At 39.4% G+C, this 17,473-nt stretch overlaps 1 long non-coding RNA gene across 7 annotated transcripts in view; it reads right to left on the reverse strand.

Moving 5' to 3' along the window:
- Positions 1-16,022, reverse strand: part of LOC103680485 — a 31,457-nt gene extending 15,435 nt beyond the window's left edge. Inside the window, exons 1-3 of one of the 7 annotated variants that reach the window (XR_005836844.1) lie at positions 12,280-16,022; positions 8,017-8,106; positions 1,050-1,170 (exon numbers count right to left, since the gene is read on the reverse strand). This is a non-coding gene — a long non-coding RNA (uncharacterized LOC103680485). The other 6 variants (XR_005836845.1, XR_573119.2, XR_005836847.1 and 3 more) reach the window with 6 other exon arrangements.
- Positions 16,023-17,473: the final 1,451 nt, after the last annotated feature.

Consider the following 17,473-nt stretch of genomic DNA (forward strand, 5'->3'; position numbering starts at 1 on the left):
AAATAAATAAATAAATAAATAAATAAATAAATAAATAAATACACAACCAAACCAAACTAAATGAAAATGCCCTTCACCCAAAGCATATGTTAGGTCAGTAAACTTTTGTGCAGATTTCAGGCAGCTTGGCAGGTTTCTTCTACTCCAGCACTGGCATCCCTGATTTGGCAATGCCCTTGGCCTCACTTCCAGAGCTGGTTGTCATTTGCCCTTCACCCCACAGAGTCACTGACCTTATTTGTCTCACTGGTTCCTCTTTCCCTTAGTATTTTCTACTTGTCCACCCGTCCCTTCCCTCCAGATCCCTCAGCAGGTTGAAACCCTACCTCTGTAGGGTAGAACAGTTCGGCCCTTTCTAGATTTTCCCACAGCCATGAAAGTGTTCAGAAAATATAGGGCTTCCTGGTGAACAGGATCCAACATTTTGGTGAGGTACTTGTAATCATGAAGAACGATACTTATTTTTCTTTTACCCAAATCCAGGCCCCTGAGGAATAGACTAAGAAAAATGTCCACCCTTCCTGAATGGCTGTTAGCTGATACATGGTGCTGAGGACTGTTTACCCACAGGCTGTGTGCATTCCTCACTGGTCACACAGTCCATGTGAAAGCAACATCATCAAACAGTCCCTGAGGTTAGTGCTGACTCACAAACCAATGGCAGCCTGGCCTTCTTATAATAATGAGAAGGCCATCCAGGTGGTGATGCATCCTCCTTCCCTCTCCCTCCACCAGTTTCCAGGGAAGCTGACGCTACGCTTTGGACCATGACTTGGAGAATGTGATCTTGGCTAAAGCAGTCCGAGCAGCCAGTCTCCCCCAGGCCTTAGTGACTGCCTTAAAGATGGCATGTGACCCAAGTCTGGCCACCTGTGGATCATGAGACTTCATGGTGGAATTTTCTTTCAACTATTTGAATAGCAGGCTCTCTCTTTTTTGCTGGGCATGAAGATGAGAAGACAGGAGGCCCAGAGCAGCTGTTTGAAAATGAAGGCAAATTACAGGGGGCATCAGAACTGAGTCAAGAGATAGCAAACATGAGTCCCCACCTCTAGCAGTGAGAGATGTCAGCCCTTCCTCTAGACATCTTAGTTATGTGAAACAGTCGTCCCCCTTCTTTGAGCCTGTCAGGTTGGGTTTTCCAGCTGCAACAACTCAAAGGCCAGAAACCTAAAAACAAAAACAAAAAACTGGGTCTCCCCTGTTGCACCCTCCTAGGGGTCCATCATCAAAGCTTTGGCCAAGAAATCAGTGTCTCATTTTCAATCAACTGTAAAACTATCTTCAAAGGAGGGCCCTCCAGATGGACCACTCCCAGGGTTGATGGGACTCTAGTAAGAGATTCTCCAGTGAAGCCTTTCGAGTTATTTCCTTAAATGGCCAAAGGGGAACTAATGTTAAAATTAAGGGAAAACCTTGGCAAATTCTGATAGATAGCAGGGCTACACTCCCTACTTTAAACCTACTTGTTCCAGAGCCTACAGATGGCCTTCTGGGAAAACTGGCAGAAGCCAGACAAGGGTAAGAATTCCTACCAGAGTCAACTCTCCTGGATGTCTGCTTCTAGTATCTAGTCAAAAGAGGAAGGCAAAATTTCATGTTCTTTCATTTCCAAGTTCAGACTCCTGTGGATATGGTTTATGGGTGTCCATTGGTTATTAATCGTTTTCTTTCTCAGGAACAGCTATTACCTTCTTGTTTGTTTTGTGTCCTGAGAATTTGGCTTGTCCACCGTCAGGTTGGAGGCCCCCCAAATATGGCCAGACAGAAATGTGGGCTGTTCTCCATTTGCAGCTAGGTTCCTACCAACTGTTGCCAACTCTCAGGGAAATTATGTAAATCTTTCCTCCTTTTGGCTATACTTGGGTTCTAAATCTTAGGAGGGTGGTATCTTTTTTGCACCTGTTGGGGGACATCTCTTATAACCATGGGGTTGTTCAATACTGCCAGGAATATTTACTGTTTGTCCCAGGTAAAACCTGGCAAGATATTTGAAAGGATTTTTTTGAAGTAGTTATGTGGTCAGAAGTTGGCCAGATTGGAAGCTAATATTGGCAGGCTGATAGAAAATTTCTTTTCAGCCCTCTTCACTAAGCTAAATGAAACAAGGTACCCAGAGGGAAAGATAAGGATTCCAAAGACAAATGGCTCAAGGAATTTTTTGATTCCCATTTCTGAAAAGCAAATTGAAGATAATACAGTGGGTGACTGGCTCAGCTGCTTGATAGCATTCAGGTTGCAAACCAATTCTTTGAGGAATTAAAACAATTATCTTATTTTACAAATTGAGTTTTTATAAGAACAGAAAGGGCCCATTCACCTAAGCAATTCAAAGCCCACCTATCCTTTTTAACAATCACAAAGCTCCCCTATTCATCTCAAAAGGCTTATTGGCATTGTAAAATACCTGGACTTAGGAAACAGAAATCCTCTCCCAGGAACTTGCATTATTTTCCTGTGCCTTGGAGAAGTAAATTTTCTACCCATTCTTCTCTAGGAATGTTCTACATTTTTGAAATGCTAACTTCAAGTAGGTAAGTCTTATCAGAGGGAATATAAAGGCTAGTATAGGCAAATATATTCTTAAATCTTTGGCACAAATATTAACTGAAATCTTAAGTTGTCTGAGCAGGTAGCCTTAAATTATTCCTGCCAGAAACATAGTTTGGATCCAACTGTACTTGCATAAACTAGTGAGATTTGCACTGTGGTACCTGTTCCATGGCTAAAATTTTAAAACAAAAGCCATAAGAGCTCTGTATCTGTCTATATGTTTACGTATGCATGTTATAGGTGTGTGGGGTCTTTTGTACCTCCAGATGGTATTGTCAAATTTAATTTACAAAGAGCTGTATTTAATTGGCTTAGAGGAAAGTAAGTGCTCTATAAATTAAGTATACTCTATATAGAAATATACTCTCAGAAATACGAAACTAACACAAATGTTTTTCAAGTTCATGTGATCTAGGATAATCTTCAGTACATAAAAGTTAAAGTTTGTTTGTTTAATTAAAACAGCTATGTCTTCAGAGTTACCAGTGATGAGGCAGCAGAAGGCAAGCTGAGGACGAAACAAAAGCTGACACCCCACAACCATCCCCCCCCCCATGGAATGTATGACATTCCTCAGGCACTCCTGGCTGGAGGAAAAAAAAAAAAAACAGTTAACTTATGGAGATCACAATCCTGCAGGACCTGAGTCTCCCTCAGTTTATAAATGTCTTAGCAATTTACAAGAAGAAGGCATTTCTATCAATAACCTAGCTTCCAGAAGGAAATGTAGGTACAATTAAATGTCCTTATAACCTGCAGCCCACTGACAGATACTTGAAGCAGGCAGAGTGAAATGTTCCTCCAGGAAGTTCCCAACTACCTTCATGTTCATGCCTAGTTAGAGGGAAAAAAAAAAAAAAACTTGACAATGGCAAGGCCTCTGGTATCCTGTGAATCTTTAACATATGAAAATCCTTTTGAAACCTCCCTTTCTCCTAAACCTCCCCCAACCCCACAGTATATAATCAGCCACCCCTCACAACCCCAGGGCAGCAGCTCTTTCTGCCCAAGGGTCCTGTCCCTGTGCTTAAATAAACTACCATTTTGCACCAAAGACATTTTAAGAATTCTTTCTTGGTCCTCAGTTCCGGACTCCACCCCACTGAACCTCACCTATATTCCAAAACCACATCACCAGCATTAAATATAATTTGGACATATAACTTTTGTTCTACCTAGATTTCCAGAAGTCAAGTAAGCTCATGTTATATCTGCTAACAAAATTTGTTAGCAAGAAAGATCATTTAAGATGATGGTTAACTGTTTAGTGTCTCATGAATTTTTTTTTAATAAAAAAGCTATGCATGATTTTAGAACAGGTAAATTAGATATAAGTAAGATATACATTTAAAAATGAATTTTTCAACTATGTATATGATATGTCTTCTTAAAAATAGTTTATAAAATATTTTTGGTAACTTGAAACCTTAAAGTTATACTAAGTGAAGTTAAATGGTAGATATTCATCAAATATCTAGATATCTTGAAGTCAGATAAAATCCTAAAAATTTAAATATTAAACACAAGTTTATCTACTTTTGGCTTTTTACTACAAAAGGAAGTAAAGATATTAGGGTCTTTCAGTAAACTTGTCTGATGTCACACCAAAAAATTTACTATGAGTAAAAATACACTTTCAGAAATCATGAAGTGTATTTATAAATGCTGGTGTAATGGACAGTCCACAATTGCTTACATCTTTGCTTTCATTAGGAATTAAGAACTATAAGGATCAAGAGTTCTAATCAAAACTTTGTAGAAATAATAAGAGTGAAATGAAGGAACTATAGAGGCTGCTTTTAGGCAACAGGCTTGAGCAGTGGAAACCTGAGCAGACAGAAGGGCCCACAGCACCCCTGAGCTGACACCAACAGGCTCGGTAAGCCAAAAGGCCCAACCAACCAATGAGCTACTTACAACCAGGCACAGTTCTTAAGATTGCCTAAAGGGAATATTCCTTACATCCCCATACTCCCTCCCTCTGCCCTATAACTATAGCCCCTCACCACCACCTCGTGGCAGATGGTCTCTCCTTTGCTGCCATGCCCACTGCTCCCTGGCTCCCTGGCAGTATATTCAATAAACTTCCACCTCTTTTGTTCTCCCTTAGGTGAATTCTTTCACTGCCCACTCTGCCAGCCCCCACTCACTCCAGACACCCCATAACAACTGTGTGTGAAAAGTAAATTAAGTATGACTTTTTTCTAGAATAAGAAAAAGGAGAAAAAACATAAATGGATATAAAAGATATGGTAGAAGGTTTGTGGAAAAGAAATCTTGGAAAAAGAAATTTATGTGTGGGCCAGCTGGCAATTGGAATGGATTTATTTTTTAAGGAATGTATCATAAGTACACTGAAGTCTAATTGAATTTGATTCTCTGTTAAAAGGACAGGGTTTATTTGGTGTGTGGGGTTTTTTTTGTTTTGTTTTGTTTCTTTTTTGTTTTTTGGGGTTGTTTTTTTTTTTTTTTTTGAGATTATCCGTCTGTTCTTAATAAGAAATTGTAAAAAAAAAAAAAAATCTTTTTTCTTTATCCTTCAAGTAATCGGCCTAGAAAACAAAAAATTTGTACCTTTCCAAAATAATGTACTGTGATTCTTATCTTTATTAAGTCTTTGATTACTTAAAATCTAGTCTTCTCAATATTAAAAGATGTAAGCTTTTGTTGTTGTTCTTTTTATACCTACGTAAATTTCTGTATTTCTTCAGTCTTTAATGTCACTTTGATTAAATGGATAACTAAGTATTGTTTCATGGTGACCTATGATCCTATCTGATCAAGTGTTTTAAAACCTTTTGATATTTTTGACAAACTTCTCAAAAACAAATTCTTTTGGGGGGGTTCTTTTTTTAAATTTAAATTCAATTAATTAACACACAGTGTATTGTTAGTTTCAGAGGTAGAGTTCAGTGATTCATCAGTGATTACATATTGTGTTCTTAATGCCCATCACCCAGTTACCCCATCCCCCATCCACCTCCCCTCCAGCAATCCTCAGTTTGTTTACTATGATTAAGAGTCTCTTATGGTTTGTCTCTGTCTCTGATTTTGTCTTGTTTTATTTTTCCTTGGTTTGTTTCTTTTAGTAACCAGAATCATGCTGTATGTATTTCTCTTTGTTGTGCTTGTTGGAGATGTTCTCAGCCTAGCACACTCCTTTAATCTAATATATATCCCACAGAATTAGTGTCACTATTTGGGTGGCTTCATTCTGCTTTAGGCACAAACTTGAGCACAGGGGATGGAATTTGAGGGGAAGAGTTTCAGTTTAAGTCCTTGTCCATCTGAGGTGAAGGCATGTTGAGCTGGTACTGAGCAGCTGGCAGGCAGTGCATGTTGACTCAGGCAGGAGGGTGGCTGGACTGTGGATTTGGGACTCAAAACAAAAACTAGTTTTTTTCTGGGAAACTCTATCTCTCCTATTCTGAATGAAAGCCTTGCTGGATAGAGTATTTATGGCTACAGATTTTTTTCCTTTTAGCACTTTGATTATATCATGCTACTCTCTTCTGGTGTGCAAAGTTTTTGCTGAAAAATCCTCTGATAGCCTTATGGGGTTTCCCTTGTATGTAACTGCTTTCCTATCTCTTGCTGCTTTCAAAATTCTCTGCTTTGGCCATCTTATATACTTTGTGTCTTGGTGTAGACTTCTCTGGTTTGGTTTTGTTGGGCGCTCTCTTTGCCTCCTGGATCCGGATTTCTCTTTCCCTCCCTAGATTCAGGAAGTTTTCATCTATTATTTCTTCAAATAAATCTTTTGCCCCCTTTTCTCACTCTTCTTCTTCTGGGATCCCTATCATGTGACTGTTCTGCTTGACACTGTCACTGAGCACCTGGGTCTATTCTCAGTTTGCATATTTTCCCCCCTCTTGTCTGCTTAGCTTGATTACTTTCCATCACTATGTCCTAATCAGGTTGCTGATCCATTCTTCTATTTTTTTCTATGTTTGCTATTTATTCCAGGTGGTCTATTTTTATTTTCATTTAGTGAGTTCATTATCTCTAATTGGTTCTTTTCTAGGTCTCCTATCTCTTTGTGGAGGGTCTCATGGAGGTCCTGCCCTCCTTTCTCAATTCTAGTGAGTATCTCTATAAGCATTACTTTAAATTTGCTATGAGACATATTACTTACCTCCATTTTGTTTAAGTCTCTTGCTATGATTTTGTTCTGCTCTTTCATTTGGGACATATTCCTCTGTCTCCTCATGTTGTCTATTGCTGTGTCTGTTTCTATGTGTTAGGAAAGTCAGCACTTGAAAGTAGTGGCTTTATGAAGAAGAGGTCTTGTAGTTCCCCACAGTGCAATTTCTCCTTTTCACCAGAAAATGATACTTCAGAGGTGTCTCCTATGTGTGTTGCTACAGGGGCATCCTACTGTTGTGTCAGAGCTGTGTTTGCCTTTGGTCCAGCTTGTGATGGCTCTTTGCCTATTGTGGGCAGAGTTTGGTGCCTGTGGTGTTAGTGGGCCACGGTGGGGCTGCCTTGGGCTTGAGTTGACTAAGACCAGGTTATTGCCAGAGATGAAGTAGCACCTAGCTGCAGAGCACTTTCCCTGTGTTGTCCCCCGAGAAGTTTTTACTGGTGGGTAGGGCCAGCAGTCAGACCAGCTGCCTGCCCCAGCCCACTGCTGGGGTCACAGTCAGACTGGTGTGTGGTTATCTTCCCTCTCCCTGGAGCAGGACTCACTTTGGAGTGGTGTTGACCCTTGTCTGGGCTGCTTGCACACTGCCAGGCATGTGGCTCTGCTTTAATGGGATCTTGCCAAGAGGGTAACAGAGTGGGTGGATCCAATTTGCTGTGGCCTCTTGTCTATGTCGGGCTGCAGAGAGTCTGTTCTGCCAGTCTTTGGGTCGTTTTCTGGGGTTATTTATGCTGATGTGGGTGTTCTCTAGGTGGTCATGTGGCAAGAGGTGAGCCCAGGGTCCTCCTATTCTACCATCTTCCCAGCAGCCTCTCAAAAAAACAAATTCTAAATGAAGACTTTTTGACCTCAAACTAACTATGGGATTTTCTAGAGGATGTTTGGGAACATTTCAAAAGAATTGTTAATTAGACTTATTTCATTTGTTAAATTACATTGAAAGTATGGTCAAGTGAGAAGTGATGTTTGACCTTCTTAGGTTATATTTGTATATGTTTTAATATAAATGTTCCAGAAATTGTATAGAATTCCTAAAAATCTGTCATGGTATAATGTTATTAGTCATAATTCCAGTTATCATCTTAAAATGTTAAATAAAATTTGCGTCAATTGTATTATAAGTAACTCTCGTGAGATCTTTAACCATGGCCATTTTAAAATATTTTACAATTTATAGACAATTATTGTTTTACTTTAAAGTGTTTGCAAAAGCAAGATTCACTGATGGTCCTACCAAGTCCTCTTGACTACTAACACTGCTGCCAAATTACAAGGTGTCAAACCTCCAGTCCATATTTCAAAACTGAAGAAGGACCCACCTGAAATTTGGTCTTGCACAGATGCTGGAGAGCTCAAAATCAAATTGATGAGGAAGAGATGTAGCCAGTATTGAGGAAGGCTGCTTCCACCTAAGGTGTTGGATTGAGAACATTTTTTTTTCCTTTCTCTTTCCCTCTCTGGCCATCCTTTCCTAATTCTTACACCATGAAGATATTTTTCCACCTTTTCTTCTGGCTCTTGCCTGGCAAGATAATGCCATTATTTACATATCTCAGGCTATTGCAAGGTTGGTGGGCGGTGAGGGGCTTGGTAATCCAACTTCCAAATGATTGTTAGAAATACCATGATGGTAGTGGTTCTGTAGTTGTCACACACTTCTGATTCCCAATGCCTCAGCTTCACTGGGGCACTCAGCTCCCTCTCTATCATGTTAGCCTCCTTAACCCTGGGGGGCCATTTCTTTTCTTTTTTTTTTTTAATATTTTATTTATTTATTCGACAGAGATAGAGACAGCCAGCGAGAGAGGGAACACAGCAGGGGAGTGGGAGAGGAAGAAGCAGGCTCACAGCAGAAGAGCCTGATGTGGGGCTCGATCCCGTAACGCCGGGATCACGCCCTGAGCCGAAGGCAGACGCTTAACCGCTGTGCCACCCAGGTGTCCCTGGGGGGCCATTTCTTACTGTAAGGGAAAGATCAGGTCTGTGACCAAAGCTATAACTGCCTGGCTCTGAATTACCTACTTGTAGAACAAGAAGGAATTTGTGCAATAATTGACAATATCGGGGCGCCTGGGTGGCACAGCGGTTAAGCGTCTGCCTTCAGCTCAGGGCGTGATCCCGGCGTTATGGGATCGAGCCCCACATCAGGCTCCTCCACTATGAGCCTGCTTCTTCCTCTCCCACTCCCCCTGCTTGTGTTCCCTCTCTCGCTGGCTGTCTCTATCTCTGTCAAATAAATAAATAAAATCTTTAAAAAAAAATAATCGACAATATCTGCGGTATCTGGATAAACACTTCTGGGAAAGTGGAGACAAAGTTACATGAAACACATAAAGAGGACAACTAACTTAAAGAAATATCCCCTTCTTTGGGATCATTTCTTGACTTACTTAATTCTAGCTGATTTGGTTCATGGAGACCCTGGCTCAGGAGTGATCTTCAAACTAAGGGTATCATTTTACTGGTAATAACTACTACCTTCTCCTTAATACACTGCATTCCCTCAAAAGTTTTAAATGCATGTGGGCAGCCACTGACTGGGTGATAGATGGCCTCCGACCAATGAAACAACAAAAGAAAACAGAAGAATGTAACCAGCTCCAATAATACAACTTGACATCATTTCTTGTGAATATTACACTGAGACCCCAGAGGCAATGATACCTAAGAGTCACACTAAGGCCAATATTTTTTAAAGATTTTTTCTATCTATCTATCTATCTATCTATCTATCTATCTATCTATCTATCATCTATCTATCAAGAGAGAGAGCACCAGGAGGGGGAGGGAAAGAGGGAGAGAGAATCTCAAGCAGACTACCCACTGACCACAGAGCCTGACATAGGGCTCTAGCTCACAACCCTGAGATCATGACCTGAGTCAAAACCAAGAGCTGGACGCTTAACCAACTGAGCCACCCAGACATCCCTAAGGGCAATATTTTTTTTTTTTATCAAAACTCTTGAATGGTCAAGAGGATGATCAAAGGTAAAGGGGAGCTGTTGAAATAAATTATTAGGTTCAAGATGGAGCCATTCCTCCTCAGGATGCCACACCAACAAACCTAACTTTCATGTTCCTGTAAAGTCTCCATTTGACAAGAAACACAAAGTATCCAGTCAGCCAAACCCCAAACACCAATCCAGCTCTGGGCTTTATTCTTATTTTCTTGTTCCTTGATCTTTCCAAACAAGGTCAGATATGCAACCACAGCCAATCATGCCCTATCTCTATGTTGCTGCTTCTAATGCTGTATAAAAGTTTCTCTTAACCAAATTTCTGCAGGAAGAGTGTACTATCACTTGGGTGGCACTGTATTCTCCCAACCCATGGACATCACACTTTTACTAAATTGGTTTAGTTTTGTCATTTGACAATCCTATGAATAAAGAAAAAAGACAACCAATGGGAAAGAACATTTGCAAATCATATAGCTAATATGGAATTTGTATCCAGAATATATAAAGAACTATTACAACTCAATAAGAAGACAATTAACCCATTCTTAAATAACTGAATAAACCTCAATTTTAAAAATTAAAAAGTTACCCAATTAAATTAAAAAAAAAAACAATTTTTAAAATCCCAAAGGATTTGAATGGACATTTCTCCAAAGAAGATATGCAAATGACAAAGAAGTACCTGGAAAAAATGCTCTCATTAGCTATTAGGGAAATGCAAGTCAAAATGAGATATCACTTCACACCCGTTATATGGCTATAGTAAAAAGAAAAATTTAAAACAGACAATAACAAATTAGCAACTGGTATTGCTGGTAGAGATGTAAAATGGTGCAGCTGCTTTGGTAAATAGTTTGGCAGTTCTTCAAAAGGTTAGGCATGTGGTTACCATATCACCCAACAATTCTGCTCTGATACAGACACCCAATATAAATGAAAACATGGCCATACAAAAACTTACAAATGAATGCCTGTAGCATTGTTATTCATAAAATCGAAAAAAAAAAAAAAGAAGGAAGAGAGACAGAAACATATATCTGTCAATTGATGAATGAGTAAAGAAAATGAAATATATCTATATAATGGGTAATGGTTGGGCAGTATAAAAATTGAAGTACTGATACATGTTACAACATGGAAGAATCTTGAAAACATTGTGGTATCCAATAAAGTCAGCAACAAAAAGACCACATATTGTGTGATTTCATTCATTTTAAATGGCTAGAAGGGGCAATTTATAAAGACAAATGTAGGGGCTCCTGGGTGGCTCAGTTGGTTAAGTGTCTGCCTTTGGCTCAGGTCGTGATCCTAGGGTGCTGGGATCGAGCCCAGCATTGGGCTCCCTGCTCTGCGGGGAGCCTGCTTCTCCTTCTCCCCCATTTGTGCTCTTTAGCTCTCTGTCTCTCAAATAAATAAATAAAATCTCTAAAACAATAAAATAAAAAATAAATAAAGTCAAAATTTGCCTAGGGCTGGGGGCAACAGTAGGGGGGGTTGGCAGCAGAGAGGTGGAAAGGGGATAATGAAAATGTTCTAAAGTTAGATTGTGGAGATATTTGCACAATTCTGTGAATATACTAAAAACCACTGAATTACACACATTAAATGGCCGAATAGTGTTGTATGTGAATTATATCTGAATAAAGCTATTTAACAAAATCCATCCCAAAGCTCCATTTATCCAAGCCAAAAGTTTACTCTGTGTTCTCTTTCCCATTTTAAATAATTTCTGGCCACATTGTCCAATCAAGCCTCAACAAAATTAAGCAAGTACAATTAAACGATTGTACTCTAATTACAAGCCAACAGAGAAATTTCCCACCACATCCCACCCTCATTATCTCACTCTCAGGAAAAATTGAAGTTCAAGACTAACTCCCCTTGCAAGTTGAACTTCTACTTAACAGTCAAAATCCAAAGGAATTAAAGCCCAGGCAGAATTCTCTTGTTCTTGTGTGAGTTAAAAAATCCAAAATTTAAGTTAAGGTTTATAAACTGTCCTTCCCAAACTTATATTCAGCTCAGACTCAGCCAGAATCTGAGCCATTGAGACTTCCAGTCTGAGTGCCTGGGTGAAGTCCAACTTTCTGCAGCAGCTGGAGCCCAATTCTCAGTATGACGGGGTGTAGGGTTTTCATTGCTATTGCCAACATCTGTCCCCTCCCTTCCATTCCCGTTTCCACCACTTCAGTAAATTTCTCCGTCATCATTTCATATAAAATAGGCTCTGATTCTTCCAATTCTAATGTCCGTAAGACTTTCCTGTGAATATGAGCAGGGAGTAGTAATTCCTCCTTTGAACCCATCTATGAAATAAAGATTTCTATTCAGGATAATGGCAAACCGAGGAATTCCTCAATGTAACTTCAAGAGTCATTGCAACCTGTGAGGTCTGCTAATGCTCCTCACCATGAGCCACACTAGGGTTAGGACTGATGAGTGCAGCGTACAGGGCCCTCGGGATGACATGATCGCTGCGAAACCAGGCACGAGGCAAGCACAAATCAGCACCTGCTCTTCTGCACAGTGTGTCTGAAGTGCTTGAAGCCACAGAAGAAACAGCCTGATTCCTTCACATCTTATCTAAAAACAAAATTAAAGGTGACAAAATTAAACACTTACATGTTTATGCAGAGATGCACTGCAACGCAGAATCAGTTCTGAGAAAGAAAAACTAGAAGTTAAAGGTACTGTTAAATTCCTGCACCAAGTTCTTAGTGACAAGGAAGCAGGCGTGCTGCAAGAAGCACAAGGATTAAGAGCTTGGGGTCTGGAGCCACAGTGCCCGGGCTTGAATTCAGGCTCTGCTGCTTGCTGGCTGAGCTGTGGCCAGTGGAGAACCACTGAACTTCCCTACGCGTTAGTCTCCCCCTCTGTAAAATAGGGATGATAACCGAATTTACCACAAAGCACTCGTACAGGGTGAAGTGAGTTACAACAGTGCCTGTATCATCAACAGTCAGTTATCCTCAAAAACAATGCAAAGATAATTTTCCTCCAAATTTACACTGTGCTTTGAATAGGGTTTATGTCATATCACTACAACATTCACATGTATAATGCAGTGTCCTTGAAAAATCCTAGAGCTAGATAAAACCTTGAAGACCTGGTTCAATAGGACAGGGCAGCTCTCCATTTCCCTTCCTCATGTCCCTACTCTGCTCTCTCCTATAGCTTCCCTGGGCTCTGAACAATCAGTATGACTTGGTGGCATACATCAGTACCGGCATAGGGGCCCTTTGTCCTCCTCTACACTTAATTTCAGCTCCATCCCATTCTTAGAATTTATAAACACAGGTAAGAACTTCCGTTTCTGGATTTCTAAATGGCTGAAAGGATAACACCAATAAAAGAAATGAAATAAGCAAAAAAGATGAAAAACATGTCAGATGAAGCTGAAAGATGCAGTGAGCTCCAAATGTAGGCAGGTGAGGGACTGGCTGATCTCTCAACTACACCAGGGTGGTGCAGATTCCTCAAGAGGAAGTGTTTAAGCCAAACATGAGGCTCTGCAGGAAAGCCAAAAGAAAAGGGGGAGGGGAGGGGAGGAGCCCAAAGGAGTGGGAGGGGAGGAGGGGAGGAGGAGGGGAGGGGAGGGGAGAGGAGGGGAGGAGAGGAAAGGAAAAAGAAAAGGAAAAGGAAAAAAGCAGGCTTGGCTGGCTCCCCATAGAAGTCAAATACACTGAGACAGACACCCTGTGTGGAGACAGTTCTACCCCATCAACAGTGGATTCCAGGACACACTCAGACATGCCCATGGACAGGCCACTGCTGTGCACAAGACTTGAGGACCACTCACACCCGTCCCCCTTCCCCAAGCAGGCAAAATAAATGGTGACATTGCTGAATACAAGAGATAAAAAAATGACACGGCTCTATGTATCTCTAACCAAATCATATTAAATTTAACAGGAGGAAAGTTTCTACAAAATTCTATTACGTTGCCAACTTTTTATGTTAACTGTATTTAAGTTAACAAAATGTAAATAAGGCCAATAATAAACATGAGGTCACAACCTGATAAGTTTTAACTAGAAGACTATTAATTGAAATAGGAGGGATAAAATATGGAATCTATTGTGAAGCTAAGAATAGTTCACCTCCCTTTTTCAGCATGTAAGAAATAGTTCACATCAAACTTAAGTGGCTATGAGTGTTTAAATAAGTATAAAACAAAAAATATTTGAACTTATCAAAGGTACACACAGAACTACAAGGGAATAACCTCCCATAAAATACGTATCTCTGGCTGGCTTCTTTTGCCATTTATGTTTTAGGGTCATCTTATCCAGCATCGAATAGTATATATCATTATAAAAGGTATGTTCGTTGTAAAATGAGCCAACGTTAACCTAAAGTACGAGATCGATGTGCTGCAAAGAGGTAAATATTCAACAGGAAGGCTCTGCTGCTCTTTTCCCCAACAAGGGTTATCAAAACCAGCAAAAATTATTCAGAGACAACTATAATTTTAACAAGATTACTGGGGTGAACAGAATCCAACACATGAACGCTGAAGCTCGGAGAGGAACTCCAACCCCGTCCCTTTCCTGATGATAACAGTGGAGCAGTTAGCGCCTTGCCAATGGTTCCTTGACTATACACAGCAAAATCAAAATGCGAACTCCGAATTCCAAACCCTGAATCCCAAGCCCTGTTCTCTGAATAATATTTAAAATGTCTATCACAGTAAGTTATGAGATAAGAACAAAAGCTCTAACAATATTTGCCATATAATTTTCAATTTAAAATAAAAAGTAAGTTGAGTGGTTTTTAAAGATCTTTTTTCCCTCAAAATGGCCCTCTTTTGTCACTTTGTGGCACTCATAAATTTAAGAGTGATGCAAAATGCCATTGCACATTCACCTAAAATAAATACTTTTAATAGAATTTCCAGTGCGTAGAAGCTTCTTTAAAGTTGAGCCTCAAAAACCGAGTTAGAAATAAAGTACATAAACTTATACCATACACACAAAAAAACTCAAAATGGATTAAGATATATTTTAAAAGATCAGTTTTAGAAAGAAAATATGTACTTGTGACAAGATACAATTTTTAAAAAATAAAAGAAAGATGACCTTCAGAAAAAAGCAATGTCATAGGAGAGAGAGATCTTTAAGATGAAAGTACTTTAAGTATGAACCTCTTCAAAACTCTTAAAAGAGTCAAAATGATTCATATTAAAGTAACATACATGCTCGCCATGGATTATGTGTAAATATCTCATCATGCATAAAATAAATGATTTTTTTAAATTTCTAAAGTTAAAAATAAAACTGCTCACAGAACATTTTTACGAGAACATTCTGTAAATATTCAAAACCGCACGTTTCTTTCCTTGTGGTGACAATCACATTTATGGGTTCAGTCCTCTAACGGAACTCTGGTCACTGTCAAGGAGAAGGAATCAAAGTTTACTCAGAACTACACCAGTCAAGTGCAAAACCTTTGGTGCTGCATCCCACTTCAACGACAAAAGTCTCTCTTATGAGGATGGAATCATATTACCTATCATCCTATAAATGTGTTCACGTCTTAGTATGGAGATGGCTTGGCAACCCAACTAAATACCAGATGTAGGCTCTAAACGGGATCTTAACCTTCAAGAAGGAAGTAATTTTTAAAAATGAAAATATATTAGAAGTTAGGCAAGAGAACATGTCCTCCCAAATTTTTCTGGGAAAAAAGAACTATTAAGATCTCCTGATGAGAAGGTTTATGCAATAATTAAAACTTGGACATCAAACCATATTTTCCCCACCAATGTATTTTAAAGAGATGTTCCAACAAGAAACAGAACCAGTCTCGACAAATTGCTACAGATCATCTTTATGTGGATAGATACATGCATGTTAGTTAAATGCATACAATTTTCTAACTGTTGTGCCATTTATAATACTGAGGCTTAGTGGAAACTCACCATTGTTATGACCAGAGTACAGCACTAAATTACCAATGCTTTGTGAATGAGTGAGGGAAGTTAAAGTGCCCTCCTCCCTCTACTTCTCCAGTCACCAAACCATCTCCAGTAATTTTTGGTCTAGAGCCAGCACTTACTGGGCTAAGCTCTCTCACAGCTACAGTTCAAGTGCCTGTGCTCATGGGACTGTTTTACCCCATACCTCTCCTTAACCTGGGGCCATGTGCATCCATTCTTTGTCAAAGTCCACTGTGCCTTAGTTTAATACTGGCTCCAGTATGCCCATGAGGACCTCATGTGGTTGGCACTGTCAACAGACACTCCACTCAAGAGATTTGAGATAAATTCTGCACACACAGCTCTCTTTCCGGACATCTGGCAAATCCATCATCTTGCAACACATTCTTGGAAACACTTTCTCCTGGTCATTATGCATGAGCACCGGGGCTCGATCATTGTGCATGAGCACTGGGGCTCGTCAGCCCTTTCTCTTCTTTGACTAGGTCCACAGTTTCAACTTTTACATTTGGCCTACCCACAGCTGCCTATATCCACTCATTTCTCTTTTTTTTTTTTATGATTTTATTTTACATTTGGCCTACCCACAGCTGCCTATATCCATTCATTTCTTTTTTTTTTAATGAAATTTTATTATATTATGTTCATCACCATACAGTACATCCCCGCTTTCCAATGCAAAGTTCGATGATTCACAATCCCCCACCCCCCTCCCCTCTGAGGCCCTCAGTTTGTTTCTCATAGTCCATAGTCTCTCATGTTTCATTCCCCCTTCTCATTACCCCCCCTTTCTTTATCCACTCATTTCTACACTGAGAGAAAAAAAAAAAACTTATAGAAAAGACAGCCTTTACAAAGAGACACACAGACTGTCTGACCCATATCTGCCAATAGTCCCTGACTTTTTTTGAAATTCACCTGATAATTTGTTAGAGCAGCAATAGAAAATGAATACACACGTATTTGATGTAGCCCATCTTGTTGTATTCAGAAACTCCTGAATGTGTGAAGCAGTACAGGTTGGCAGTTACAAGCCAGAGTCAGAGGTCAGACTGCTAGGGTTGAACTGATTCTATGAACTTCTAACCTCTATTGGCTAACTTTGATTGTATTTTATAAATATTCTTTGAATGTGAGTCTTATTGCTTTTCAGAGGGCTGGGTCTAGGACAAGAAGAGTGAGGGGGTCTGCACAAGATTTTAGGGGACACCAAAACTCAGTAATCAAAGTAAGTAATATTTTAATACGATACTTTCTAAAAATCAAAATTAATGCAAAAAAATCCATGATGAACACTATTAAAGTTGAAATAAGTACCAGTGTTCAGCTAAGCCATACCAGAGCTTAAGGTAAAAGGAAAAATGTGTACCACTATAGATATGTTTTGATGTATTTTTAATGGTTCATTTTTTCCAGAACATTTAAACATTGAAAAAACAAAATCTCAATACTGAACAATCAAAAAAGATTAAAACTCATCATTAGCTTAAATATTTTGTTTATAACACAGAATGCATTATAATTTTACTTTCCTGGCTTTAATGGAACAAATTCAGCAACATTTTCAAATCTTCGCTTAGCTTACTTTTAGTTCTGAGAATTGCAATGCTTGACAATTTCTCTTGACAAAGTAACAATCTTTTAGATATCTTTTTAAGGACACTAGTTCACAAAGATAGTTTTAATAATTTTAGCATTAGAAAATGGATTCTTATTTGGTTTTAATTTTTAAAAAACTCTCTCTGTATCATGCCTCAAGCCAATTAATAAGCAAAGGCAGTATATCACACCAGGAAAAGTACAAGAACACGGAGAAACCCCCTTTGGGGTGCTGGCGTACAAGGTGTGCTGAAAGTTGCCAGTTGAGCAGGAACACAG

This window comes from Ursus maritimus, unplaced genomic scaffold (genome assembly GCF_017311325.1).
Source record: "Ursus maritimus isolate PB19 unplaced genomic scaffold, ASM1731132v1 scaffold_214, whole genome shotgun sequence".
NCBI classification, from domain to species: domain Eukaryota; kingdom Metazoa; phylum Chordata; class Mammalia; order Carnivora; family Ursidae; genus Ursus; species Ursus maritimus.